The sequence below is a fragment of the Podarcis bocagei genome, assembly GCF_964188305.1.
Source record: "Podarcis bocagei genome assembly, chromosome: 10".
NCBI classification, from domain to species: Eukaryota; Metazoa; Chordata; class Lepidosauria; order Squamata; family Lacertidae; genus Podarcis; species Podarcis bocagei.
The window spans coordinates 52125212-52151327 of record NC_138135.1 but is presented as its reverse complement, the minus strand read 5'-3'; the positions used below and the strand labels follow the sequence as shown (position 1 = coordinate 52151327).

Here is a 26116-nt window from a genome sequence, read left to right as displayed (position 1 = left end):
CATCTCATTCTATCCAATACGCCGACCTTTTCTGTAGATTTGTTATTATATTTATACATTTATTTAGAATATCTCTAACCTGCCCTTCATTATAAACAAGCTCAATATGATTACATCTTGTTTAAATGAAACTATCACCGTGAGAAACCCACTTCATTACAAAAGCAGATAAGACAAGTCTAATTAAAACCAAAATCGTCCAAATGCAGAGAATAACTAATTAAAACTGATATCCTCGGCAAATTCCTCTGCAAACAGATAGGTTTTCACTGGGCACTGAAGTGAGAAAAAGATTAGGCACCAAGTCCCTATTTTAAAGGGAAAGATATTCTAAAACTGGCATGCCATCAGCGAAAAGGGCATTTCTGACATCACATAGTGCCCAATGGCGGGATAGCTAACATCGTTATGGATGCTGTGCAGGAATCATTTGACTGCAGAAAAGCAGGCATAAAAATTGCCTGTCTTTATTCAGAAGTGACAAGCAGGCAAAGGGGGAGCCTTTCCTGAGTTGCCTTTCCCTTTGGCAGTTGTGATGGCAGTGAGAAGAAGGGATCCCCACTGAGGGCATCTTGTCCTAAGTGCCACCTCCACCCCTGAACCTACAATCGACACAACTCTTACCACTCCTCAACTCCTCAAGCAGATGGTTCATTTGTGGGATGGGGAGAAACTACTTCTAGGACACAAAGTGTTTGAGCTATTAGTTCACGGCACCCGCCCCTCCACCCCACCCCACCCCACCTCCCAATCCCAGCCCCCTCGCCCTACATGCGAAACATCGCAGCTTGATTCTTGAGCATATGACACGGCATTTTGAAAGAAGATGAAGACCTGGATGGGGAAAAGTTAATGCTTAATTCCCGTGCTGACTAATGTGATCGAGCCAGTAAAAAGTTCCAGCCCTTTGCCAAGAGATCAGTTGCTGATAACAAGTCTGTGACTCATCCAAAGAGTTCATGGCTGGGCAGCAGCGACTTGAACCCATGTTCCTCCAGGCTGTATGCGCCAAGGCCTGATCAATACTATGCAGAGGGCAAACAGCACCCGCCCGACAATATGCTGGGCGAAGAGAACCGCAGTGAGAAAACCCTGGGGACAACCTTTTCGGCCGAGGTCAGTCCAGAGGTGCATGATAAACGATAAAGGACCAGAGGCTTTGCTTTTGGTCATCAGCAGAGAGGGGAGAAAGCGACCAGTTCAAAAGTGATGTAAGCTCTGTAAAGCAATACCCTCCTTGTGTTATGCAATACACGGCAGATTAGAGAGAAGCCTGAATTTGGCAAGGTTGCACTCTTCTTAATGATGTTTGCCTTCAATCTACTAAGAAAACCTTTTGGCTAAAATAATTCTATTGGTTACGCTTAGCAGAATGTGCCAGGCATATAGGAGCTTGTACAATAGCCCATTATTTTTTTACAGAAAAAGTGGGGATTTTTGTTTTAAAAAAAGGAGGAGGGTTCTAATCCTGTCTCTCCTACTACCCTTCTCATGCCCCTCTGTACTCCATCCATTATTTCTGCCGCACGATATTTACTTCCCCTCCACCCACCACCACAGCTTTGGCAAACATTTGTAGGGTGGGGAAAGAGGATGGAGCCAGATAGTTAAGATGCAGGTGTGCTTCCTGTAGCTACCATCCAAGCCACAAGAATATTTGCAATGATCATGTGGGAGAAATGTCCATGAAAATGCACCCTTGCAACTATTGTTAAGCAAGTTTTCCATATTTTGACAGGACAATGTTTGCTTGTTTTTTCAAAGAAAAATTATAATAAAAAGAGGCCCGATGTCTTTGAATTGTATTATTAGTTTTTTGTGGTCATGTAGCAATGGATCATCATGAAATGGGTGCCCTGCTCAAACGACCTATGCAAAAAAAGAAGTAGAAAAATGAGCAAGGATCTTTCGGTAGCAAATGCATTTTCCTGTATCAGAAAGTCCTTGCACTGCGTTTATGACACAATGGTGTAATTTTGTGCTAATGCTGATTTGCAGTTTCGTAAATCTCAAAAACACAATTTGCAAGGTTGTGTCCATGACCCCCTTGGGGAGGGGGGAAATCTAAGAAAACAAGCCCATTATGAGACTTTGCAACAGATGTTTGCTTAGCTTGAACTCCACAAGTACGGCTGCCCAGTGCTTTGGTACATATTTGTTCCTGAATCCTTTCTCAGAGGCACTATTTAAATATGATGATACACCAGTGTGTGTGTGTGTTTAGCCTGCCTATCAAAAAAAGTCTTCACAGATCTTTTTATCAATAGCAAGAAGTAATCCATGGTGAGTTACATTTTGCTTTAAAACTAGTGTGTTGGATACACTTTCCACTCATTATTTTATTTTATTTTTCAGGTATTGTTTTATTCCCTAGGATTCCTACTTTAAATTACGGTATTTCTAAAACGCTTGTGACAGAGAAGCCATGGGCTTGTGAGGAAAGGGAAAGATTTCTGTATATCGAGACTGTGGATGGGCTGCATGTGTCTAATTTGAAATGTGATAGGAATATCACACATGGCATGTGTTTCTCATTCCAAGTGGCAGGAGTTGAGATAGGAAAGCAAGAAAGTGACAATAGCATGGAAGAGTTTCTGGACCAGGTAGCTCTTCCACATCGTTGTCACAATATGGAAAAAAGAATGTATGTTGTGAGTGGCATTTGCTATGTTAATGTGGAGGTTAGACTCTTTAGGCTGGAACAGTTACATTTCATGGTCTTGGATATAGCCAGTTCTCATGGCTACATATGAATGGGCCTCCTTCAAAATCTGTTCTCTGATATTTGCAGATGGTTTTATTTTGGTAGCAGACTCAGTGTACCCTTCTGTTGATGGGCAGGTTGGCAGTTGTGCTGGGAGCTTTCTCATCCCTGTTTTGCATCAGAACAGATTGCTAAAACTGAAAGGATAGTTGCTTTTCTTGTGGATTAAATACCCTCAGGACTAGCACTGTACACTCTTTAGCCACCAGAGGGTATAAGCTAATTTGCATGGTGACTTTTCTAAATGCTTTATTAAATGATCTATTGAAGGCAAGTGTCATTGTGTCTAAAATGCATTTATTAAAAGATTATTCCATTAAACTCATATTTGCTAACAAATATGAACAAATCATAGCATGGTCCGACTCATTTATGGATTGTAATGCAATGCAAATTATGTTCATACTCATCTATTATTTAAAATCAGCATCTTATTAAGAATGTGCTTGCAGTTACATGATAAAGCACAATTTGGACTGAAGACCTATGTACGCTTGCTTGAGAGTACTAAGTCCCATTAAATTCAATGGGACTTACTTCTGAACAGACGTGCACACTGTCAGTTGAACAAATGCGTGACTGAGTCCCTGTGTGGTACATTATTTGATTATATTCTGGGGTTCCCTGTGTTGGACTCAAGATTCTTCTCTCTTCTTCCATCAGTTTCACAATGAAATTCCCAGGACAGAGTATGCATTTATTTTATGAATCAACACAGCTAATCATTAACGGGTGTATGTCAACCATTTATCCTAGACAATGCTTTTTGAAGATAAGTACCAAACAGTGACATGTGGTGGGGTTTACTTGCTAAGCTTAAAAAAAAAAGTGTGAGAAAACCTTAAATTTCACTAAGAAAATGGAAAACAAAATAGGCAGTGCAATTTTTAAGAATACATATTACTATTTTTAGAAGTCGCTTTTCCAAAAATCCTATCATAATACAAAAATTACTTTTGCTTGTGCCTGTATAAATGTAGCATGATTCCTTAGTGATAAAAGAACCTTGGTTGATACTACATGCGGACATAGCCTCACGTCAGGTGCCTGTGAAGCAGTGAGTGTGGTTGAGTGAATATTACCTAGAATACTGGTAGATTCCTACCTAGGTAAATTAGACTAGGTTATAGAATCTGGATTTCTGCATTTTTCTGACTGTATAGGAGTACCAGACACATGCCTAGCTGCCTGTCTTAGGAGTGATATGAGGTGTGACAAAAATCCACTATGGTAGTTTTCTGTGACTTTCCAAAAACTGCACTCACTGTGTACTGGGAACCTTCATATGACCCAGTTCCACCATACAATGACTGTGTAAGTGACTTCATCAGGGAAACCTGAGTTACCTGAATATCTCTCTTCCTCTTACCCCTCTCCCTTCTATTCCGCTCATCATTACTGACTGCTGAGAAAGAATGGCTTGCTCCGCAGTCTTCAACAGCTTTCCATATAGTCACTTGGAACAAACAACATGCTCCATCCATTCAGATTTTCCAGAACAAAGCAGGGATAGATTTAGATATATCTCCATAGCCTATTCCCATGTCAGCCCACATGGGAATGTTTATTGGTAATAATGTTTATTGGTAATATAGAAAAGAATACTTTGTTAAGACTTACGTAACATATGCAGCTCTTACTCTTGTTCACAGAAAAGAAAAACAAATCCTCAGAAATATCACTGGATTGGCTAAAAATGTCCCATCTCTCACATAGCCAAAAATGAATAAAATAAATTTCTAATAAAGATCTCCCTTTCTAAAAATGTAATTTAATCTATGACTGTTCTCTAGAGCCTAAATAGTTATTGAAAGTACACATTAACTGTCACAGTAATGCATAATAGCACACAGCCGACTTCTCAAAGTGGCTCACTGTGCCAGAGCCTTTGAAGCAAATGGGGCTTAGAGCACTTAAGATTCAAGTTTCTATATAGCTCTGGACTTTAAGTTTGTCATAAATGCACAGGAGACATTTCTACGTATATGCACTAGGTAGCCAGTCCACAGGTACAAAACATACCCATAGTGGCCCAATATATCCAAATTTATAAGCAGTATTATGGGTTAACAAGTATGTATCCATTAAAACGACTGCAGTTTATCTTCTTCTTCCAACCAGGTGCTGAAAATCACAGATGGGAGAGTGCTGATGCACTTAACTCTTGCTTTCAGGCTTCCCATAGGCACATGGTTAGCCATGGTGGGAAAGAATGCTGAACTATAACAGGCCCTTGGCCTGACCATGCAGTGCTCTTCATATGTTTTGATGTCCCTTCCTATGGTTACACTTGTGGGGAAGACAGGGCCTGTGTTTCCTACATTGGTTCCCAGTACGATTCCAAGCATAAATCAAAGTGTTGGTGCTGACCTTTAAAACCCTAAATGGCCTTGACCGTTCAGGTATACCTGAAGCAGCGTCTCCACCCCCAACGTTCAGTTCCTCCTGCTAATTAATGGGCAGAATATCTGGGAATATCCTCTCACAGGGGAGGGAAGTGTTCACCCACCACACATTATAGCGGAGAGGCAACCTGCCTCCCCTCATAGTGGCCTGCTTAGGCACTATTTTGGGGAAGGGGAGGGCTTGTGAGTTGGCCAGCACTGGAGGAGGAGGAAGTGAGGCTTGTGAATTTAATTACATTCTCTTCCTCCCCATCAACCCCCAATAACTTGAGCACTACCACTTATGTCAGGTGAATTGTCAGCATATTGGGGGAGCAACAGAAAGTGTGGACCCGACATTAAAAAAATGTATATAACCAGATCAAACTATATTCCTAGCCTACTTTATTTGAAGGGGCATGAGATATTGAGCAAACCTTGTAAACAACAAAGGTCACCCTGCAGCAGTAGTGGGCAAAGTGGCATCTATTAAGCTGAAGTATATCTAAAACACCTATAAAAATAATGGCTGTGTTAAAAAGTGTTGATTCTGTTTTCAACTACTGCTTTCTTCTTCTTCTTTTGCTTGGACCTCCCCAGAAGACAACTTCCAGATCAAAACAAGAGGTGGGAGGGAGGCAACCAGTGACGGTGGTGCGGACAGGCTTACTGAATAACAGCACTAACAGAGATGGCTGCGATGGCGTGGCTGTTTACTTTGGTACAGCATTAAATAAAGGCTGTGGGTTCACCATAGCAACCTCCACATCACATAGCTGCCATGCTGCTTCTAAGAAACAGAGGACCTTTTGGAAGAAACATAGACGACTGTTTGAAAGATCACTATCATTTCCATATTTTAGAGATCACCAGGGCCCGTGCTATCCTTAGGCCATTGCCTAGGGCGCAAGTCTCAGAGTGGTGCAAAAACTGATCTTTGAGGGACAATTTTATACCGATTAGTTATAAAGTTTCTGGTAATGTTTTGCTTTTCTTTTATATTTTGAGGAAGTTTATCATTTTTACAAGACATGTTTTTGAAAACTGAAGTTAGCATTAAAATAATAATAATTTTTTTTTTGCAGGGAGGCAAGCAGTTAGCCTTGCATAGGGTGCAAAAGAGCCCGGCACTGACACTGTATATAACACACACATATACACACATAATGCAACAAAATATAGCCTGCTGTCATTTTAGTTCCTCAGCTAAGACCTGTGCTTTTGTATAGCAATACCACACCTGAAAATGTTCCTTCAACTATGTCTATCAGACTAAATAGATAAAAATGACACAGAAAAATAGGCTCGGTTTCTTTCCAGTGATCCTGCGGCTCAAACTTGTCTTCTTATCTCTCTTCGTCTTCTGGAACCAGTTATTTTCTCAATGGTTTCCTTTTTCTGTAAAGGTTTACTCCAAAGCAGAAAAATGCCCTTATACATGCATAGGGACAGGGGAGACATTCCATTTTATTTGCACTTTTAACAAGAAACTACCTAAGTTGCACTACTCAAACCAAAATGTGAACACAGCTATCCTTTGAAATTAGCCCTTCTCCAAATTATTCATTCTCCAACGAATGCATATATTAGGGGCAAGTGTGAATAAAAAGGCATATATTCATGACAATTACATAAAAATGCATTATACTGGGGAAAACTGATTGCAAAAATGTGTATTAGTTGAAACTGCATAAAAAATATATTAGGAGAAAATTGTACAAAAAATTGCTGAATTTTTGTGAGGATTCTTTTTTTTAAAGGCATATTGCTTGGAAATGTGGAAAACTGAATTTAAGAATGGAAAAATGAGAAACTAATAGAAACTAATAGACGTATTTGTCCATCCCTATTTATGCATTTACTTGACATTTAATTTAGTACTGCAAATCAGGAAGAATTCCCTTCAGACAGGATGGACTGATAGAATAAGTAGCAGTAAACTGGAAGAGCATTTGAGTACGGTATTTTGGGATGGATTTTTGAAGGCCTTCAATGCACATATGGGCTACTATGGTTTTCATAGTAGTGGTACAGCACCATTAGGGCATGCATAGGATTGCATTGAAGTCTTCCTGAAGACATCAATTAATTTGCAAAAGTTAAAAACAAAACGGGGGTGGGATTGGAATGGGAGACGACTTCTTGACCCCCCTCAAAACAGCCCAGCGAGAACTGATCATGTAAAAATAAAAAAATTCCTTCCAGTAGCACCTTAAAGACCAACTAAGTTAGTTCTTGGTATGAGCTTTTGTGTGCATGCACACTTCTTCAGAAGTGTATCTGAAGAAGTGTGCATGCACACGAAAGCTCATACCAAGAACTAACTTAGTTGGTCTTTAAGGTGCTACTGGAAGGATTTTTTTTATTTTGACTATGGCAGACCAACACGGCTACCTATCTGTAACTGATCATGTAAAGTACGGTTGCCAGGAAATACTGAGAGTCTGTTGAGTGGTGGTGAAAGGGGTGTTCTGGGGGAAAAACATGGCTTGGTGGCTAGAACATTTAAAAGGAGAAACATTTATTTGTTTTGTGGGGGCAGTGCAACACTTTGCTTCCGCTTTTGCAAGAGCAGTGCAACATTTTGTTTCCGCTTTTGCAGGAGCAATGCAACATTTTGTTTCAGTTTCGCAGGAGCAGCGCTATTTTTGTTGCCATTTCCACTGGCCCTATCTAACAAGGCCACCTCACAGCGGTGGTTAGAACTTGCAGGACAAGTTTATGACAGAACTGATGCAAAGTCAGAGCCACGGACAGGGGTATATGTGGAAATGCCCAAACACACCTGCTTGCTAGACAAGCTCAAGTCCCTACTTCAGATCGCTGGTGGGGGATAATAGGACCTTTCACATGATCACCAATTCCACTCCTCCTTCTCCTTCAGGTGCCCAGGGAAAAGACACCCAGGCTGCTAGCTGGGCAATTCTTACCCAGGAAAGCTTAGCTAGTTGGCCAGCACTATTCCTTCCACTCAAATGAAAACTGGGGCTACCTGCTTGCGAAGCCACACATGTCAGAACATAAGAGGCCCATCTCCCGCAGAATTCTGCTATCCCAATGGCCAGCCAGATCTCTCTGGGAATCCTGACGCCTGTCCCCCTCGGGGCCTGAAGGCAAAGAGGGAGCTGATATGCAGCACATCCAACCCTAGCCGAGGCCCTCTGTCCATGCGTGTCCAAATGGCGCCTGTTGCTCTGCAGCGCCCCCTCGAGGGAGAAGCCTCCTAGCGCAACTCAGCTTGCCCCGGGCCGTTTGGAGGGAGCAAAGCGGCGCTCCCCTCGACCAAGAGGAGGCCGCGCGCGCCCGCAAAGCGGCTTCCCCGCCGCGCGCTCCACGCGCCCAGACGGAGCTCGGCCCCCGAGCGGCGAGCGTCTCGCGGGCGGAGACAAAGGAAGCGGGCGGCGAGGCGCAGGGGGCTCCCCGCTTGCTGGGAGAGGAGCGCGTGCGCAAGAGACCTTCCCGTGCGAGGCTCCTCCTCTCCGCCGTCGGGGGCATCGTGCTCCGTGGTCAAGCCGCCGAGGGAAGGCGGACGGGCGGGGGAGCCAAGCTTCGCGGGAGTCACGACCAGGGAGGGAGACGAGGGAAACGCATACAGTATATAGCCTGGGCAGCTGCGGCTGCGCTTGGTTGCCAAAGTAAACTGCTGCTGCTTTTGAGCGCCTTTCTTACTGAATAAAGGACAATCGGAGCTTTTTTGGGGGGGTCATCCTGCAAGCCCAGGCTGCAGCAATCCTCGCCTTCCTGTCCCCCAGTATTTGGTTAAATCGCACTGCAGCGTCTGGCCGAAACTAAACTTTGCCTTACGCTTCCCCATATACTTTGGATCATCAATATCCATTCCGTCTCCACCCACTGAGATGGGTCCCTGGCACCCCGTCTCTCCAGCACCCTGACCCAGTGGCGTAGCGTGGGTTGTCAGCACCCGGGGCAAGGCAAGTAATTTGCGCCCCCTAACCCGTGGATTTTAGTAGGGGCAGAGAGCAGCGAGTGCGAGCGCCCCCCCCCCAGATGTTGCGGCCGCCCCCTGCACCCCCCCACGCTACGCTACTGCCCTGACCCTATTTCCTTGCCACACCGACTTGCCGCGCCTCTCTCCTTAGCTCGCGCAATCGTCAGCTCAAGGGTTGACACGGAACCGATTACGTCTGAACGCCCGCTCCTCTCGTGGCGGGGAGCGACGCGCCTGAGAAACATAGGCACCCACAAGGGCTCTGCCTATCAGTTGGAAGCCCCTTCTTCTCACCCCCCCCGCCACCTTCTCTGATCGCGAGAGCCTCGATCAGACGTGGTTGGCAGTCCACACGCGCGCACACACACACGCAGCTGCGGCCACCCTGCCAACGACGCGGGATGGTTTGAAATGGGAAAAGCCAACCCGGGATTCCGAGAGAGAGAGACACTCGTTTCCAAGCTGCAGCCGCCCAGCAGCCTCCCTGCGGGGGACACAGAAAGATACCTGTAGATCGGTAACGTCTATTATCTGGCTGTGCCGTCTCGCCTGTAATTCCTTGGAAATAAAAATAGAGCATCTCATGGGGGGCTTTAAAGCCGCTTAGTATTTCGTTGAGGAAGAGAGTTAAATCTCCAGTGAGTTACTCACCTTGAATGCTGGCGAATTCTTTTAGGTAGAGGCACTTGGGACATGAGGATGTTGTTGCTCAGAAGAGGCGCAAAGAAAGTGTGGCCACAGACCCTCTCCCTCGCCTTTCTTCCCTTTCCTCTCTTTCGGAAAGAGTGGAAATTTCCATCATGTGACAGGGGGCAGCATCCCCAGTCTCTGCTTGCAGGCGGACCCCTCCCTCCCTTCCAGGGGGGAAAAAACCACCCACCAATGGCAGCGAGCGGGCAACCTGAGATGTCAACAAAAAAGCATCCTCTCCCAGGTGGAGACTTGTTTGGCAGCTCTGGAGGGCGAATGCGCAACACATCGCCTGAATGCATACAGACGGAGCAGTGCGCTTTGGCTGTTGTTTTGTTCCCGGCTCGTCACTTGTCTCCGGATTGCGGGCTTCACCCCTCAAGCCATTAAAAAACAAGCAAGAAAAAGCCAGGCATCCAAAAATATTCCACAGGCCTTTTGAATTTACCTCCTCTTCTAAACTCACCCCCCCCCCCACACACAATTTGTCCAGGACCCCTAATCCTGCACCACACCAGCTGTATGGCCCAGGAATCACATGCATAGGTGCATAGAAAACTACATCTTACTGAATCAGACCAGCTCTGCGTCTAGCAGTGGATCTCCAGGGTTTCAGATATTCCCTGAGATTGAACCTGGAACTATCTGCATGCAAAGATGTTCTACCAGTGAGCTACTGTCCTTCCAGAAATAAACATGCATATGACAGGAGAGGTATTAGACAATTTTGGCAGGAGTGCTGATCAGTTTCCCTCACCCACTCATGCCCTTAGTTGGCATTGCTGGGATCTGCCTTGCATCAAATCACAGGACAGTAACTGAACATTTCCTTTCTCCTGGTATTGCTTGCACAATTGCTAATTTTTTTGGGGGGGGGCAAGGTGAAGGTTTCCTTAGTCATCACTTGTCTTCCAGCTACAGTGGATCAGTCCCATAACAGCAAACTCTTGCAGGTGTTTCATGAACCCACGCCAAGCCTACAGCCCGAGAGTAGGGTGTCCCAACCCACAGTCTGAGAACCAAGGCCTAGACTCCATTTAACCATCTTTGGAATATAACCTCACTGCAGTGATCTGGGAGGAGGGAGTGGGGAGGGAATTGGTTAAGACTGTAAAGACTGAGTGAACACAAAGTGCATGTATAGCTCATGACTTTTTTTTTATTGTTGACATATGCTTGGTTTTGCTGTGCTTGCACTTGCTGGGAAGCTCCGATTGGCTGCAATTCCGCAGCATATGCACACCAGTTCTCAGTGCATTTCCACATTGGGAGGTTTGTTCTGATTCAAGGAAGCAGCAAAGTGCTTCTCTGTAAAGGCTTTGTTGTTTTCGTCCTGGTGCTTATAGCCATTCAGTTTTCCCGACACATGCTAGCCAAATTGGGCTTGTCGTGGTCGTGCTTTTTCATATGGTGGCAGCTCCTAGGCCCCTGAGATATCCTACCCCTGAGATATTCTCTTCCTGGAGCAGCATCCTGTGTTTCTGGTTGTCTGCTACTGCCTGACTGCAGAGGAATCTCCAGCAGAGACAAAGTCGCTAAGGACAATCCCCTAGCTGCTCTGCAAAGGGACTTCTCTGCAAACTGGTTAAAATCGAATTTTAAGCATATCAGTTTGAACTGTCTGGTTTATCTGTTTAATTTCACGATGTTCACTCTGAGACCCCTTTCGAGGCATGTTCATTTTTTTAAAAGTCTGTACTTATATAGTGAGTGAGTGCACTAGCTCTGATTTTTGGAGGAAAACTACTGGCTACTGAGTGAAAGCAGCACTTGTGAATGACAGAGCTTGCTTTGCGTAAACGAAAACATTAGGGGCAATTTGTGTAATCTGTTATGACAATTGTTCACACATTGCAGAGTTGATAGATGGAAGGGTCTGAGAGTTGTGCTGTGGGAATCTGGTTTGGGATCCATCATATGCTTGTTGGAAAGATAGCGGGATATTTGAAGCTGCCTTATACTGAGATAGGGATGTGAATGGCACTGTGGGTTAAACCACAGAGCCTAGGACTTGCTGATCAGAAGGTTGGCAGTTCGAATCCCCACAATGGGATGAGCTCCTGTTGCTTGGTCCCTGCTCCTGCCAACCTAGCAGTTCAAAAGCATGTCAAAGTGCAAGTAGATAAATAGGTACCACTCTGGCAGGAAGGTAAATGGCGTTTCCATGTGCTGCCCTGGTTTGCCAGTAGCGGCTTAGTCTGCTAGCCACATGACCCAGAAGCTGTATACCTGCTCCCTTGGCCAATAAAGCAAGATGAGCGCTGCAACCCCAGAGTCGGTCACCTTTACCTTTATACTGAGATACAGTTGTTCCATCTGGCTCAATGATGTCTACACTGATTGGAAGCAGCTCTCCAGGCTTCGGGCAGGAGTTGTTTTCCAGCCCTGCTTGGAGAAACCAGAGCTTGAACCTAGGATCTGTTGTGTGCTCAACCACTGTGCCCCAGCCCTTGAAAAGAATGAAGGGACCGCATGGAAGCAGAGGTCAAAGCCACAACAATCAACCAGATACATGTGAAAATGCTACCTATTCAAGTTCTTCATCCTAAACGGTATTGTTTAGTCATCACAGTTGAAATGAACCCTCACACATTTCTTAGCTCTCAGGGAATTACTTCTTGTGCAAAACAGCATTTCAGCTCCCTCCTTCTGGCACCAGCCACCCCCTGCCAAAGTCAGGAGTCTTCCGAAGCTTTAGCTTTGAAGATCTAATGCCAGGAGGAAAAACTATGCCCCCTGCCTCGTGAATCATTCACCCCTCACCTCTCTGCAAGTGCTTTTTGCTTGCACAAGGAGGTAGTGGTAGGTATACGATTCTAAGGCTTGTTTTTTTCCATCTCACCCTGGAATCCCACCTGGTAATTGAGCAGGATGATTCACTGTACGGCCTCTGTGTCAGGAAGCTGGGATTGCACAACCGCGTATATCATTTCTTTTTGTGTTGTGCGAGAGGCCCTCAGATGATTAAAACTGAAAGGATTGTGGAAGCCTAAATTCCTTTGGAAGTTTTTCAGTGTTAATTTGCTTTATTATGCTGCTGTTTCTGTGTGTGTGTGGAAGTTCAGGTTTTTTCCTACTCAATTTCAATACAATTGTCACAAGCTGTTCAAGAGAATTCAATATCAGACAATATTTGAAGGCTGCTGGTGTGTTTCTTTTTTTTAATAAAAAAGTATGCATTCTATCCTAACGTTTGTCAGAATGAATATCACAAAAATATCACTTATACTTCTTAACCATGCTGTCTCTACTGCATATACTGGTACAGAAAATACATCAAACTTTATTGGTCTTTTATTTGTGTCCCCGCTATCCCACAACCAATACTCCTGGGTTTATGACAGCAATATTTTTCCTATTAGTTTTCTTATATTCCAGGGTGCGCAAAGAGAAAATGTTTTAAGACTGAAAATGCCCTAAACGCAAGGAAAAAGCATTTTGTTGCTTACAACAACAAAAACAGTTTTATGCAAATCAAACAGTTTTATGCAAATATCATTTACAGCACATGCTTGTACATTACTCAGAAGTAAGCCTCATTGAGTTCAATGGGATTTACTCCCCAGGAAGTGGGTGTGGACAGCAGCCCTTGTATTTATATTTGGCTTTTTTATATAGGGCAAAGAGCTTCTGATGCATTTTCTCAGTAATTCTTACAAAGTCATGAGAAGTAGGTCAGTCAGTATCCCTCTGTTGCAGATGAGGGGGCTGAGGAAGAAGACCTTCCAGTGAGCTCATGGCAGAATGAAGATTTGTACCTGTAACTTCTTAGCCACAACTTATACTTCTTACTTATGAAAATTATTATTATAATACATTATTATAATTATTATTAAAAGTGATGAATGTCTGGTAGCAGCTTGCAAAACGTTAAACTACAGAGCAGCTTATAAACATTTAAAAGCCATTGCACAGTATAAAACACAAGAACGTTCTTCCATCAACAATAATGGAAAAAACATATCTAGCCTACCCTTCTGAAAGGTGAATATCAGAACAGGGTAGACGCATACCACATTACAATCAAATTAAGTCAAAAGGCTGGACATTTTTGCCTCCTAGGACAGGGCTGACACCAGGCAAGTTTCTCTGGGGAGAATGTTCCATATCTGGGGATTCCCATTCTCTCTTCAAGAATAGCCCCACACAGAGTACTGTACATTGTAGTAGTTAAAAAAATGCCAAACACAAAACCTCATTTTACACATCAGAATAGGAAGAACCATATTGAAAAAGTAAAAGCCAGCCAGCTACCATTAAAAAGTAGGGACAATGCCAAACATGGTGCTAATATGTATTTAAAAGTTTGCTTAAAAGTTATTAAAATCAGTGGACAACAGTGGTGCTGTGAATCAGCACTACGTGGCTAGGAGCGGCCACTGGAATTTCTTACATTGCTTCCAATGTAGCCACATCCCAAGGCTTTGTGGGAAATTACTACAGGCTGTCTGGAGTATCAGTTTTGGGAGGTTGTATCCTATGCTAGTCCAACTCAGAGTAGACCTATTGAAATTAATAGCTACGGCTCACTCCAGCTGATTAATTTCAATGGGTCTACTCTGAGCCAATCTCAGTTGGCTATAACCCTTTATTATTTTAAAAGAGTGTCTAAGTCTGAGCCATCCCACTGCACCAGAGAAACAAGTCAAGCCATGAAATCAATGGGAAATAAACTCTGCCAACTCATTTTTGATATGACTCTTAGATGCTTACTTCACTTAGAATATTTTTAAAAAAATTATTTCCAATGGCTGTTTGATATTATAAACCAGTATGATTTTGAACAATACCGTGTCATCCCAAGTATAATAATAAACAGCACGTGCAAGTTACTTATATCTCTGACCTACACTCAAATGCAATAGTTTTCTAAGGTGAAGGTCTAATAACAGCATCTCAAAATAAATTTCTTGAAGATTGTTGCTTCTTTGTGAAGTGCTTTAAAAACCAGCCTGGTAGGAATCCATATTTATTTTCTTTCAAAGGTTTCTATTCCAACCTTCTGCTGTTTAGCATGACTGTGAGCCTTATAAATACGCCCTGCATTCTGAAAGTCGGCTGTATTGTGTGCATGTGTGTGTTTTTAACTCACGCCAGAAAAAATATTTCACAGAGAACCATTCCCCTTTCCCCATAGCAGTCTCACAAAGATATAGAGTTGAGTTGTTCCTTCAGGATTTAGCATCTTTTATTTATTTGCAAGCACAACATGCAAGCATAGTTCTGAACAAACACTACATTCAGTAAGGAGGCCCTTGATTGTGCTGTGTCAGTTAGTTGGGCAAGTCCTGAGGCAAAAATTACCTAAAGGGAGTTTTGGCTTTTCAGAAGCAGAATCTGGACAAGGCAGAATGGGTCGAAGCAGGAACCCTGGAAGCACTTTGTTGTACCATGATGATTCAGACATCACAAAGTATTGCAGGCAAGTGTCTGCTGAAAGCAAAAGTGACATCTTAACAGAATGCCAGGATGAGATGATGGGAGAACAAACACCAGCGTATGGAGAAGGAGAAGGCGGAGCTCTTTAGTGATTGATATGTCAAGGGATAATGATTTTACCCCAGAAGTGATTCCTCTTTAGTTGTGATTCCTCTTCAGTTCTTCGCACCTCAAAACCAACTTTAAAGGTGAATAGTGCAGAAGCTCCTGGATTTATTTGTCTGCAGCTTGGCAGGTTTCTTTCCCAGGGGCACCTCTGTAATTTTCAAACCAATTCCTCTTAAAATACAGGAACAGATTAAGGAATCCCCCCTTTTTTTTACTAGACCTAAAACTATAATGGCAGCCTTTGCAGGAAAACCATTGCATTTGCATTCCTGGAGCAGCCTTCCCTGCTTTTCCACACAAAATTGTTTTAAAAGGTATAGAGGTTCCACGTACATACACACTTTGAAGGTGCCCAGCACCCATTTGTGTGTAATTTGGCAGAGGGGCTAGTATACCTGCAAGCTTCATCAACACCTGTCAAAACAAAACAAAAAGTTGTAGTAAGCGGTTATTATTATTCCCCATTAGTGAATGGGAAGAACTGTATAGTGGCTATATTGGTCCAAAAACATTGCAGTTATTTTTCTGAAATTTGGCAGGATTCATTCCACTCGCTCTACGTGGGGCTGCCCTTGAGACTGACCCAGAAACTTCAGCGGGTGTAGAATGCCGCGGCGAGACTTCTTACAGGGTCCTCGCTTATGGGCTCCCGGTGCTATACCAGCTGCACTGGCTCCCGGTGGAGTACAGGATCAGGTTTAAGGTGCTGTTTTTAACCTTTAAAGCCCTATATAGCCTAGGACCCTCGTACCTACGGGACTGCTTCTCCTGGTATGTCCCACAGAGGACCTTACTGTCTTCAAACAAAAACATCTTGGAGTTCCCGGCCACAGAGAAGTTAGGCTGGCCTCAAACAGAGCCAGGGCTTTTTCGGCTGTGGCTCTGATCTGGTGGAATGCTCTGTCACAAGACACTAGGGCCCTGCGGGACTTGACATCTTACCGCAGGGCCTGCAAGACAGAGCTGTTCCACCAGGCCTTTGGTCAGGGCACAGCCTGACCCCCTCCTTTGGCAATCCTCACAGAACTCTAGCCCAATGGTTGCCATTAATCTGATTTGAATTGATTTTATAATGAAATGATTTTGGAATGTTGTATCATTTTACTGTTGTTAGCTGATCTGAGCCCGGCTTTGGCTGGGGAGGGCAGGATGTAAATTATTTTATTTATTTATTTATTTATTTATTTATTTATTTATTTATTTATTATTAGGGGCAACATTGCCTACCCCCAAATTTAAAGTTTATAGACATTTCCTTTTTTAAAAATAAGTAAGTCGTTAACAGTTGTTCAGCACAAAAGGCCCTGGATCTATTTGCCTGACGTTTGGCAGGCTTTATCCATTCTATGCCATGCCTGCAAATTCCATTCACTTCTGTCAAAATGAAAACAAACTAAAAGGCATTTTAAAACTTCCTAAACATCCTATAGCTGATTGGCCTGCGGTGGGTGGGGCTTGGATGGACAGCAAGTCAGATTATGCAGCCTATGAAGCACTTTGGACCATGACAGAACTGTTTTCCAAAGCACTGAATCAGGGTTCAATCAGAATCTTGTGACCAGTGCATACCCTAGTACATATATTAAAAGACAATACAGTGTATGCTCAGAAGTCAAGATCTAATAAAAATTGAATATATATAATGCAATCCTATACATGTTTACTTAGAAGTAAACCTCACTGAATTCAATAAGAAGCGTGTTTACAGTTGCAGCCATTGTCTGTCACTGAATATATTTGTGCAATTTTGTCTTAGGCATGTTGCCTTTCTTCTGTACGCAGTGGGTGTCTGAGCTAGCTCCTCTATTCCCTTTTTAAAGGATAATGGATAGTGATCTCATTTTATTGACTGATTAAAGAGAGCAGCATAATAGACATTGAGAGCAGCATAATAGACATAATCTTCAATGTCTCCAAAATTACAGATATACAACATGCAACTTTCAAAACTAATTTTCTGTAACAACCTTGTAGAGGCACTGTATTGCTATCTCAATACAGAAAAAGCTTAGCACAGTGGACCCTGTTGCAGAACTACCAACAGTTCATGTTCTAGGCAGCCTGTGATACTTTTGAAAGGGATGGGAGTTTCCCACAGAAATCTGGGAAAGTTTATTCAGGTCAAGAAAAGGCTACAGTTAATGCAGGACTGGACAAATCTATCAATTTTGGTTTCTCTCAGTCTCCAATATTTGCAATCCTAAATTCCATTCTCATGTCCATGTCAATTTGCATTTTTGAAAAAGTCTGCATGAAAATTTGTATGCATCTTTGTGTGCATTCACCTAATGCACTTGGGGATACAATTTTTGCAAGCATTTTTCTCTATTACTATGTGTCTTTGTTCATTTTCTTCACCAATATAATTACTTTTGAGTGCACTTCACCTCTATTTAACTTTTTTATGTGCTTCTGTTGGCTAGAGAACTGCATTGCAAAATTAAGAGAAAATTCAGAGAAAGCATAAATTTCAGGTGTGTTTGGGTTTGTGTGCTGTTAAGTAGGAATTAAGTCAATCTACATGAAAAAATGAAATAAATGAATTTCTCCCCCAGCCTGGAATCTTATACTGTACAGTCGTAACTTGGACCCCGAATGCCTTGAGAATTGAATGTTTTGGCTCCTGAATGCCGCAAACCTGGAAGTGAGTGTTCTGGTTTGTGAACATTCTTTGGAACCCGATCGTCCAATGTGACTTCCTCAACTTCTGATTGGCTGCAGAAGCTTCCTGCAGCCAATCAGAAGCCGTGTCTTGGTTTCTGAATGTTTTGGAAGTCAAACAGACTTCTGGAATGGATTTCGTTTAACTTCTGAATTACCACTGTATTTTGAACTCAGTGGGACCTACTTCTGAGCAAACACCAATACGATTGCACTGTAGTATAGGAGTTCAAAATCTTTGCAATCTAACAGAATATGTGTAGTGACCGCTTCTAGTTGTCTCACATCCTTAACTGCCAATTAAGAATAATGGTTGCTTGAGCATACCACAGGGCTAGACTTACTGGAAACTGAGAACAGAAGCTATTAGGATCAGCGCTATAGACAGCAATGTTTCTCACATTTCACATGAAGCATTCCTTCTGAGGCAGGTGCTTGGAGGCTTGCTGCATATATAGGGAACACCATACTATTCAGGATCCAGACTAGTTCGCCACAGTGTACTGGAGTACTGCCATAGGACTGAGCAACATATGGCCTGGTTGCAGTCTCTCCCCCCACACGCTCCATCCTGGTATCATTACAAAAATTACATTATGCGCATCCCAAGCGCCAGTGGCCATGTCAGCTGGAATTACGCCTACTTTACAAATTGTGATGTCATCTGTAATGTGAGGTGCTTGAAGCCAGCAGTTGACAGTTGGTAGAAATAATGGGAAATAATGTTTCCACTGAAATAGGAAAGAAAAAGAAAAAAAATCACCTTTCATATTTGGAAGGAAAAAGAAGCTCTTGTCTTGTGCAACCAGAGAAGAACAACAACCGAGGGAATGTTGTAGAATTTGCATCTATGCTTCAGCTTTAAAAATAATTTTCTGTTCCCACATGGCTCTGTGGAACAAAGCAGCAAAATAACAGTGTCCTGTGTTTCTGTGGAGAACATCCCATCAAGGAAGCTTAACATCAGGAAATGGTCTAATGCTGTGAACAGTGGACCTTTTGATCCTCTGTTCCTCCATTGTGCCAGGGAGTTTGGTCTTCCCTATTCATCTGACCTCTACGTTTGATTCTTACAGGTCCATAGACTGAAGAATGGAGGCATGACGCGTGCACTGAAAATAAACAAAAAAGAAACACAACTTCAAGCTGAGCACAGAGGTGTTTGTTTACTAATACTTTGTAAGAATGTCTCCTGAAAAGAACTGCAGTGACACATTTACAGGTGTTGTCTAGTAGGGGTGGAGAACCTGGGGGCCATCCAGATGTTGTTGGACTACAACTCCCTTCATTCTTGATCATTGGCCATGCTGCATGGGGCTGATGGAAATTGTAGTCCATCAGCTACATGGTTGATGGCTGGCGTGATATTTACTAGGAAGCCTTTTGAGGGCTGCTGGAAAAGTTTCACAACTTTCGCAAAGGTCACTAGAGTATGCAAGTGAGAAGGGACATTTTTGTTTCCTGTCTTTTTCTCTTCTTGATCTGAAACATCAACAAAATCTTAAAAAGAGACATCTTGCGTATATTATTTCTATGTATTTGATACAGGTCATCTAACACAATGGTGAGAGTTGTGAAGTAGTTACATGATAATAATAATAATAATAATAATAATAATAATAATAATAATAATTTATTATTTATACCCCGCCCATCTGGCTGGGCCTCCCCAGCCACTCTGGGCGGCTTCCATAAAAACCAAAAATACAGTAAAATGTCACACGTTAAAAACTTCCCTGAACAGGGCTGCCTTAAGATGTCTCCTGAATGTCAGATAGTTGTTTATCGCTTTGACATCTGCTGGAAGGGCGTTCCACAGGGCGGGCGCCACTACCGAGAAGGCCCTCTGCCTGGTTCCCTGTAGCTTTGCTTCTCGCAGTGAGGGAACCGCCAGAAGGCCCTCGGCGCTGGACCTCAGCGTCCGGGCAGACTGATGGGGGTGGAGACGCTCCTTCAGGTATACTGGACCGAGGCCGTTTAGGGCTTTAAAGGTCAGCACCAACACTTTGAATTGTGCTCGGAAACGTACTGGGAGCCAATGCAGGTCTTTCAAGACCGGTGTTATATGGTCTCGGCGGCCGCTCCCAGTCACCAGTCTAGCTGCCGCATTCTGGATTAGTTGTAGTTTCCGCGTCACCTTCAAAGGTAGCCCCACGTAGAGCGCATTGCAGTAGTCCACATGATTGCTGTGCTTCAGTCCATGGATGATTTCATGATGTTGTTGGGTTACAAAACCCAACAGCCCCAGTCAGCAAGGCCAATGATCAGGGATGATGGGAGTTGTAGTCCCAAAACTTCTAGAGGACAATGGGTTCCTGTTCCTTCCCTTTAGATAACTGTACAATCCTATTCACATCTACTTAAAGTTGGAAGCATATCCCAGTGGGGCTCACTCCCATGTAAGTGAATATTGGATTGTAACAGTATTGGGAATTAAACTGGAATCAACAGGAAGTCATTGCGGAATAAATATATTTTGAAGCTGAAGGTAACAATAAGCACAATATAAATCAGCAGCCAATAGGCAACAATCAAAGCTTATGCCATCAAAATACCCAAACCAACAACATTACAACAGCAGGTATCACTGACAAAATAATATCTCATCTAAAAGCCTGGGAGAACAAAACAGTTTTTAGTTGACATTCTTTTTGTAAAAAAATATTCAATTACACATCAGGTTGCTCTCCTTTACACAGTAGCAGATGGTGGAGTGGGGTGGCAGTGCCCACCTGACCTCCTGAGTGCTTCCTTGAAAGGAGAGATGAGGAGCAGGTCAGCATGCCCGCCTCTCTGCTGCCTCTGCTGCCTCTCTTCTCTCCTTTCCAATAAGCCGTAGTGACTCAGCTGTGGGAGGTCAGGGGAGCACCACCACCAGGCAGTCTACCAATGCCTTCACATATCATATGCACGAAGAGTCTCTGAAAGCAGAAGGAAAGCCAAATCCTCTTCCATTGTCTCCACTCTCCCATATTCTGCAAAGGAGCAGCCTAACATGGACCCCTGGAGAGCCATGGATAGTCACTGTAGACCAGGGGTAACCGATGTGGTGTTGGGCTACAACTCTGATCAGCCCCAGCTGGCATGGCCCAATGGTCAGGTTAGATGGCAGGTGTATTTCAACAGCATCTGTAGGGTACCATGTTGGCTGCCCCTAGTTTAGACATTGCTAAGCTAAACAGACCAATGATCTGATGGGGTTTAAGGCTGCTTCTAATTTTATTGGGCTCCATTGAGCTCATCGCTAAGTAAAAATCTGAGCCTAGGTAGCCCACCTCCAAATTTCACCTTATTCCTTGGATCATTGCAGCTTATGATGTGTGAAACTATTGCTCTGTGAGTAGTCAAAGGTACTGGGATTTCTGAGAACATTTCGGTGGGGATTGGATAGTTATTCTGAAAAATGGACCATACCCAGCAGGAATTTGGTCAGCGAAAATCATGACCTCTAAACAGGTAGATTTGATGAAACCCTACCAGCCATTCTCATAGCTAGTTGGTTCCAGCTTTTAAAGAACAGAATGTAACCCAGCTTTCACAAGGAGGGAACGTGCACTCGTTGAGAGGAACAGCTGTCATAACTTCAACTTGTATTTAATGCACAGCGCACGGCCAGCAGGGTTGCGAAGTATTTATTTTTAATGAGGGACTTCTTGAAAACAACAGACATGCCTGTTTATATAATCTGAAATACTGACCTTGTGTTTGGACAATCAGGAGGCGATGGCCTGCAAGCTGTCACTTCTCAGTGTTGAAGCATTAATGTGATGGGTGACGATTTGAAAGGTTGCGGCTCGCCGGATAACTACTTCCAATGTTGAAATGGAAGAGCAGAAGGAAATATTCTGAATTTGGGGCATACTTCATTGAACGGCTTATTTAAAGGGCTTATACACAACTCCTTCAAGCAAGATTGCCTTTCAAAGTGGGTTTACAATCGAATAAACACAGAACAAGAAAACACTTGAAACACTTAAAATATCCAAATACAAAGTCAGCGTTAGGTGAAATAGCGCCATTAAAACTACAGTCTGACATCTGGCATCCTCAATTGACTCCCCAAACCTGAAGCAACCATTTATACCAAGGGCAGTGGGATGGATAGTGCTCTGGGGTTGGACTTGTTGTTTTCCAGCTGATTTCAATTGAAGCATTGCAGTTTTAATTTGCCTTTCTGCTCCACTAGTGTCAGGAAATAGAAATCATTGGCAGGGCTCTCAGGATCTGATAGTCAGTATGGTTATGTATCTCAATGCTCATGTTATGCTCCCAGTTATCACGGCTCATGATAGATTCATCTTCTATGTGTTTATGCTGTTCTTAAAATAATAATAATAATAATAATAATAATAATAATAATAATAATAATAATAATAATGGAAGGGATAATCACACAGTCATGAGGTTGATTGTGCATTGTAAGAAAAGCTTTGAGAGGTGAGACCAGAGTCCTTAAAAATATGTTGTGTTTAGATTCTACAAAGGCAGTTATAATGCAGGTAAAGGTAAAGGGACCCCTGACCATTAGGTCCAGTCGTGACCGACTCTTGGGTTGCAGTGCTCATCTCGCTTTATTGGCTGAGGGAGCTGGCATACAGCTTCCGGGTCATGTGGCCAGCATGACTAAGCCGCTTCTGGCGAACCAGAGCAGCACACGGAAATGCCGTTTACCTTCCTGCCGGAGCGGTACCTATTTATCTACTTGCATTTTGACGTACTTTCAGACTGCTAGATTGGCAGGAGCAGGGACCGAACAACGGGAGCTCACCCCGTCGCGGGGATTCGAACCGCCGACCTTCTGATCGGCAAACCCTAGGCTCTGTGGTTTAACCCACAGCACCACCCGCATCCCTTATATGCAGGTAAACTTGTTCATAATATGCAATTTATAGAATTCTGTTGCCTGGATCTTATAAGCAAATTTATCATTTGATTTTTCAATACTTGATGGATTGGGCTTAAGACGGCATGAAAGCTCAAACTGCGAGGACTCATTCACACATGCACTTCGCCACCCAATGCAGCAACGATCAAGAGTTATCTGACATTTATGTGCCAGCCAGCAATATTATCATCCAAATGATAATGCGGTAGGCAGAGAGCTGGGCTGAGACCTGGGACCTAAACAACAGGAATCTCATTTGGTGATCCTGGGCATGTCCTGGACCGTGGAGGTAAAATAACAGGACTTAATTCATGCCACCAGAAACTCCTCAGAGGATGAGCAGGATGCAAATCAATGACTGAATGCTGCATTCCTTTTGCCAAAGAACATGTGACAATTAAAAGGTCCAGAACATAAACAGTTTCCTAAAACTGGTGCGGAGACTGGGCTGAGTACATAGTTCTTAGGAATGCACAGACTACTTTAATGTATGCTTACTTGGAAATAAATGCTGCTCAGTACTTTCTTAACAGGTGATATAACACACAAGGCTACAACCAAAGGGTTAGTCTGATCATGGGCCATGCACTTCATCAAGAAATCTGGATAAACTAGAACTGCCCATCTTGTACCTATCCTGCAGACACTGTTTGGTCAGCTTCACAAAAGATGGTTACTGATATTTAGGCTATGCTCTTTATTTCAAAGCTGATATGAAACTCCATTATGAATACTTGAGGATGTGCTGGTAATGAAATATGGAGTAGTCACCCCCTCTTCCCCATTCCAGAAATGCTGTAAAGAGAGCCACCTTGTATCACCAGTTTTGCTTGTTTTGAAGGAGAGATATGGAAAACTAGGTTAAAATTGCTTTAAAAAGTGGAGGGGGAAGGTTTCTTTTAAATCGATGCAAAGTGGTTAGTGAATAAGGGTAATCAAATCTGGTCCTTTCTACAAGGCATAATTAACATCTAAGAGCCACCAAGTTTCTAAGCAATACCACCTACGCCATGTCAAACCAGATGCATTGCTGTGTGTGAACGTTATCAGACATGTGAAGTAGCAACTGATCAGGATCCAATGAATTTTGGGGAGTTTGGGGTCACATTTAAAAAAAACAGCAATGCCACCACATCCTGAATGGCCAATACATTTTGTATCATTGGTTCTCTCTCTCTCTCTCTCTCTCTCTCTCTCTCTCTCTCTCTCTCTCTCTCTCACACACACACACACACACAATATCTGAGTTTTGCATTCACATCTGTTCTGTGTTGTCTTTGGGATGACTGGTTCTGAAAGTAAACCAGCAAGGCCATTTATTTATAGATGGATGGCTCTGAAACTGATCTTACAGGCCCTGCCCAGTGCAAGTCAGGAATTGCTCAGTTTCAATGGACAAGTGTGAGGATGTCTAAGCCCCAGTATGTGACATGTCAACAACTTTGCAGTTTCATTGCGGGCTGTAAATTTCTTATGCATCCGTATGATCTCACTGCTACATCCAAACAATAAATGAAAGTTCTGGATATGAGTATTAATGAACAATATTCAAAATAGAGGCTATCACTTACACAAGAGGACTGGCAGTGAATATATATGTGTGTGAAAGTGTTGACCGTAAGATATGACTGTGCCAATTGAACAAGCTGAATATCTATAGTGCAGCCAGGATAGCTCAGTTGGTTAGAACATGGTGCTGATGATACCAAGGTTGCAGGTTCAATCCCTGTATGGGGCAGCTGCATATTCCTATATTGCGGGGGGTTGGACTAGATGATCCTCAGGGCCCCCTCCAACTATATAATTCTATGATATCATTTGTCTTGTGTCCAATTGACCCTTTATTTTTGTAATTCGCAGGGTGGATTTTTCAACGACAGTCCAGAGAGGAAATTGATGAAGGGAATTAAAGGATACTGGGACGGGAAAGTACTGAATAGGGATATAATGGCAAATAGTTAATCATTACAGCACAGTCCAGGAAGTCTGGGAATTGCTTCTGGATGTGAATAAAACATCCTGTACTTTCTCTCATTTGATTTAGTTGCTGTAGCAGAGCAATTCGCATGCTCAAACCCCACTTTCTGATCTTGAAGCAATGGCCCCAATCTCATATATTTGGGGAAGTATCCTGTTATTCACTTGCAAGAGCAAGAGCACACAGCGCAATATCAAAGGCTGCAATCTTACACTCTCCTGCTTGTCAGGAAGCCCCATTGAGTTCAAATGGAAGTAACTTCTGAGCAGACATGTATGTATTGCGAGCTAAGTCACGCTTTTCCTATGCTACTGATTCAGATGTTAGAGAAACGTTTCCTGACCTTCTGAGATGAGTGAACAGCTGCCACTAGTATGGAATATTCATATATTCTTAGCTAAATAGCTAGTGCTAACTGTTTAAAGTTATTGCATCCTACTGTTCCCCTGGCCCCCAGGAATTCCAAGCAGCCTTTGAGGTGCTAGCAACTTGTTTCATGCAAATGCACATATTAGCACCCTAACTTTATTTTTAAAAACAAACAAACAAACAAAAGGAAACCAACTTTGGGAGTAGCTGAAGGCAGAGAACCTAGAGGAGATACTTTCCTCACTCAGAATTGCTGTCCTATTCAGCAGCTTTCCATCCTTGGGGTGTTAAGTAGATGTGGCACTGTGGTTTAAACCACTGAGCCTCTTGGGCTTGCTGATTGGAAGGTTGGTGGTTCTAATCCCTGTGATGGGGTGAGCTCCCATTGCTGTGTCCCAGCTCCTGCCAACCTAGCAGTTCGAAAGCACGCCAGTGCAAGTAGATAAAAAGGCACTGCTACAGTGGGAAGGTAAACAGTGTTTCCATGTGCTCTGGCTTCCATCACGGTGTTCTGTTGCACCATAAGCAGTTTAGTCATGCTGGCCATGTGACCCAGAAAGCTGTCTGTGGACAAACACCGGCTCCCTCAGCCTGAAAGCGAGATGAGCGCTGCAACCCCATAATCATCTTTGACTGGACTTAACCATCCAGGGGTCCTTTACCTTTTACCTTACCTTGCATGTCTACTTCTCTGCTCTCAGTTAAAGGTAAAGGTAAAGGTACCCATGACCATTAGGTCCAGTCGTGGACAACTCTGGGGTTGCTGCGCTCATCTCGCTCTATAGGCCGAGGGAGCCAGTGTTTGTCCACAGACAGCTTCCAGGTCATGTGGCCAGCATGACTAAGCCGCTTCTGGCGAACCAGAGCAGCGCACGGAAACACTGTTTAC

General features: G+C 43.3%; 1 protein-coding gene across 2 annotated transcripts in view; it reads right to left on the bottom strand.

The window, feature by feature from the left end:
- Positions 1–9888, bottom strand: part of SLC38A4 (solute carrier family 38 member 4) — a 38597-nt gene extending 28709 nt beyond the window's left edge. Inside the window, exon 1 of one of the 2 annotated variants that reach the window (XM_081211684.1) lies at positions 9749–9888. The gene's annotated coding sequence lies outside the window, so the exon portion shown is untranslated. Of the gene's footprint in view, positions 1–624; positions 656–9748 lie in introns of those variants that run through there. The other variant, XM_081211685.1, reaches the window with a different exon arrangement.
- Between the last annotated feature and the right edge of the window lie 16228 nt (positions 9889–26116).